Raw genomic sequence first — 4,942 nt, 5'->3', positions numbered from 1 at the left:
TTCACCCATGTTCTGGCTAATTGTGTTCAATCCTCCTGTTCCATTTTGTATGATCTGTGAGCTTCCTCCCTATGTTCTTCCTTTTCTTCGAAATCTAGGTGATTCCTCCAATTTGCCAACGGTCTGTTCCTGTCATTGTTGGCAAAAGTGTTGATTCCCTCTCTACCTCTCCTGCCTCTAACTAGTGGAGGGAATGGATTGGGGTCCATCATTCTAGGTCTATAAGGCAACACAGCTGGTTGCTCAGTCAGAAGTGTCAAGGGCTAATCACGTAGGACCACCAGTTGTGAAATGGGTGGAGGTTTTGGGGGGCCTGAACTATTGCAGGGCCTTTTGGAAGGACTAGAGCTTCATGTTCTTGGACGAGAACGGTCCTCCCCTATGTCCAACTTGGATTTCTCCATGTCTTGGCTTTCCAACTATTTGTGCAATAGGAGGATTCTCTTGGTATGGCCATGCTAGTCCTGGTGGAGGTCCAAAAGGGAGATCTAGCTGCTAGACCACCATATTTGGGTTTGAAATTCTAGCAATAGACTTCACGGTCCTTCTGAACTACAGTTGACTTGTCATTGCATGACTGTCATGTTGTTTAGAGTATCCTAGCTCCTTTGTGTTGTGGCCTCTTGCTTTGGAACACTGACCTATTGTATCTGGTTTAACCTTGCGGAACCCGGACACTGAATGTCGACTCCTGGTGCTCCATGAGCCGTTTTAGATTTGTTCCTGTGATGGTAGGGTAAATTTTCCCATTTGCTTGAAAACCATTTATGGTCAACAAGTCAACTTTCTTTTGTGTATGAGTGTGCCACTGCTAGTAATAAAAACCCTAGCAGACTTCTTTGAAATGGACAACTTGCGCCCCAAGTTATTAATTTATAAACAAGCGATTGTGAATTTGGGTGAGGAATATCTCCCAAGTAAGTTCTTTTCTTGCCTCAAACTAGTGAGAACTTCACAATTTTTCACAGTACAAGACTAGTAGTTCTGGCCTGAATGAATGATAAGAAAGTAAAGCTGTTTTAGAACTCCCTTTACAAAGCCCAAAAGGAAAGACCAACTCTAAAAAGACAAAAAGGACATTGGACTTCAATTTTTATGCGGATAGATGCCCGATCCGGGCTAGGTAGGTGTGTCATGCTAGATTGGACTATCAACACCTTCATTGTCAAGTTTCATTTGTAAATCGATGTCAACTTTCGAGTTTGGTGAGCTTTAATCTATTTCAAGCCTGAAGGCTTTTTGAGCAGCGGTGGAACCTCTTCATTCGGAAGGCGTAGTGGTGGATTAGATGATTACTGAGCGCAGCTGTAATACATTCGCTAGATCATGGCTCTCCATAAATTTGTTGAGGTTTTCATACTTGTAAAAACCGGACTACTGCTTGATTTGGCTTATGTCTTGAACTAAATTTGTAACGAGAGAAATCTCGCTTTGTATAAACGACCCTACCCAAATTCCACTTTGAGATCCGGGTCGAATCATTTAAAGCGACACTGTAACTATGGGTCGTAGCTGACCAAAATGCCACAAGCGATAACATAAACCTGAGCCCTAACTTGTGGTCGCTTTGATAACTATAGGCTGCCTACGCCTTCGAGGATCAAGCCACACGTAGTTCTTTCCTACTCTCGACACATGGCCCATTTATGCAGTAAAAACTCTAGGCTGACCATTACAGAGTATCCGAGGACTCCGTTTCACGATCCTTCAACTACTATACGATCACGGGAAAGTCTAGATTAACATACTTGGAATTAACTACGATCTAATGGTTCAAACGTATTGAACCGGGAAATCGCTGAGGCGAGACCGTTCGGGTTCAAACGATATCCGAATTAAGATTCGCGAAATCCTACGTGCTCGTGAGGACTAGGAGATCATTCTAGGACCGATCGTAGTCTCCACCCTACGCTCACGCCGCCCACGCGCCGGCGCGCGTGGTGCCTAAAGCGATAACGTTTCGCCAGAAAATCTCAACATCTCGGCTCAAGACTCCTATCCTAGGTAAAACACCCTATTTGGAACCACTTTTGTTCTTGGACCTACCCCAAAAACTGACCGGAAGTGGCTGAAACAGTGATCCGAAAATCTGCTGAAACCTAGCTCGTAAATCGAGTTATCTACGCTGGAAATTTCTGAAATCCTACCCAATCAGCAGCTAGAGCATAAAAAATAGCTAGAAATCCATACCTCACTCGTCCGATTAGGTGGCCGGACGACGGAGAACGAAAGCTTGAAAGTTTTGTCAAAAACTGTCCAGCACCGCCTGTTTCGTGGCTGTTTCCGGTGACTGTGACGGCGGATCGAGGCGGTAAAGGGCTGGGGTTGGAAGAGGGGAGTTTGGTGGTTCGTTTGGCACTGGTCTTGCCTGAATCGGAGGTCGGAGCTGAGAGAAAACAGCTCTCAAAGTCGGCTGGTCGCACTGGATGAGGAGAAGAAAACTGGGTTTATAAAATCTGAACTTCGAAATATTTACGGTTATGCCACTGAACTTCTTTTGATCGTAACTCCTTCGTTACAATTCCGATTTGAGTCCACTACATGTCTACGAACTCGTTTCGTCGCGCTCTACGCAATGGTATAATTAAAATCTCCAAATTCCTTCCCGGTCAAAAAGTCAACTTTTAAACTAATAAAATATTCTAGGGGTATTTTAGTCTTTTTCTCAAATAAATTAATAATTAAATATTAATTTTGGGTTTGGGTTATTACAATCTACCCCCCTTACAAAAATTTCGTCCTCGAAATTTTACTTACCCTTCATTGGAGGGGTGAGGGTCTTGGACATCGCTATTTGGGTTCTCAAGTCTGCTCTTCTAATACTGTACTCACCACTTGCATCTCAATAACTGTATCTATAAGGCAATCAATAAAATCTGAGGGCCACACATTTATATTTGAATACCTGAGTGGCTTAAGAAAATATATAAAAACTCTCTGAAATCTCTGGTAATAACTAAATTATGTTAAATCTAGAACTTTGCTGCTATTATTATGATATTTAACTAAAAATCCCCTTCTTCCTCTGAGTGTCTGACACTGGCTAATGTTGGTCATAAAAGACTAATTTGCCCTTTTTAACTGAAATTATCTGAAATTCAAGTGTGACTTCTACCGAAAATTTGGCAGAATCTCCCCTGTAAATTGAACATTTCCCAAAAATATTTTATCTGTAAAACAAGTATGTATATTTATATAACTCATCTGCCAGCATGCATTAAATCATATCCAAGCAATCAAACATCATAATATTTTGGCATCATGCCACAACAATTTAAATAATTTGATCTACTAATGAAATTCATGTCAACTTTTAGATTAGCAATGATACTCTGACAATCTCAAACATCCAGGACTCATGCATTCTTACTTATGCACGACTTAACAAATAGTAATTATGCTGAAAAACATTGAATGTAAAACTCATCATGTTCTGTAATCCTAGCTGGACTCAGAGACATCCGTCAACTTTCGATCCATAATTACACTGCTCCACGGTCGAATAATTGTAAAACTCGTGGGGCAAAATATGTTGGAAATACTGGAACTGTTTACTATCGTGTTCAATAATAAGAATTTCAGGTCAACAATTTAAATAAACTGAAATAAAATAACTAAAAGCAGACTGGATTAAAATAAAATGAAATAAACAAACTCTGAACAGATCTAATAAATTTAAAACTCTGCTGCCATTAATCTGCTATTTAGCTAGAATTTCCTTTTCCTGTATCCATAAAGGATATCCCACTCGACAACATAATTTAAACGAAGAACTAAAAACATTTATATCAAGTAATCATGCTCGTAAAACCATAACCATCAATTCCTCGTGACACCAAAGGTGACACGTCATGACCTGAAATCCTCGCTCCCATGGTCTGGATAACTCTAAGACTCGTGGGGCAAAATATGCTAAAAATACTTGAGCTGCTTAATACCATATTTAATAATAAAAAGATGAATATCAGCAACCTAAATAAAATAAAATAAGGTAAATTAAAGCAAACTTAATTAAAACAAAATAGACAAGCTCTTGTATTGGACTCATTAAAAATTCGTAAGTAACCATGTGTATATGTATATATTTCCATATAGTACTTGTGATGCTGAAAGAAAATAATGACAACGGTATAAAATCCTTAATTTAGTTTAAAAGCATCTCAAACTGAAATCCTCTCCACCTAGGCATACCCCATATCGATCCGTCACATTCGATAGCAACCGTCAATTCCTGGCAGTCTCGATGACACAAAGTCAAGCAGAGCGCATAAGCGCGAGATTCAGAGACCGTAGTCGGCTGATCCATGGGCGTGTCTCGGAGACACCTCTCAATCAAGCCGCAAAGCGGCACCCACGATCAAGCGTCCCGAACTCGTGGGGCAAAATAATCTGACTATACACTGGCACACACGGTTTAGGCGTCCCCGAACTCGTGGGGCAAAATAACGTCTCAAGGCAACTGTGGGGTATCCTATGGTGGGTTTGAAAACCATAATCTGTTATTTACATAAACTTTCAATAAACTGATTCTCAACTGAACTTAAAATATATTCATATATACATAAATATATACATATATTTATATATACCAAAATCTGATGAAAACCAAAAATTAAATTTCTTCATTTTCAACTCCTGAATATATGCATGAACTACTTTATACTCTGACAACACAATGAATTATATGAACAATTATAAATAGGTGATAAAGAAACAGATAATTAAATACTCATCTTGCTAAACCTCAGTTCTCGACATAGGTGTGTATATACAATAACATGTATAACATGATTTTTATATGAAAACCTCAACAAATTTTTCAAATCCTTCTGGTTATTTGTTTTTCCAGTCACACCAATGCAATAAAATAAAATAACATAATAAAATAATAATTGAAATAACAATTGGAATAAAACAACCAAATAATTGTCCAGCAATTCTG

This window comes from Prunus mume, linkage group LG2, assembly GCF_029339155.1.
Source record: "Prunus mume cultivar Tortuosa linkage group LG2, ASM2933915v1, whole genome shotgun sequence".
Lineage (NCBI taxonomy): Eukaryota > Viridiplantae > Streptophyta > Magnoliopsida > Rosales > Rosaceae > Prunus > Prunus mume.
Note: the sequence above shows the minus strand (reverse complement) of the source record.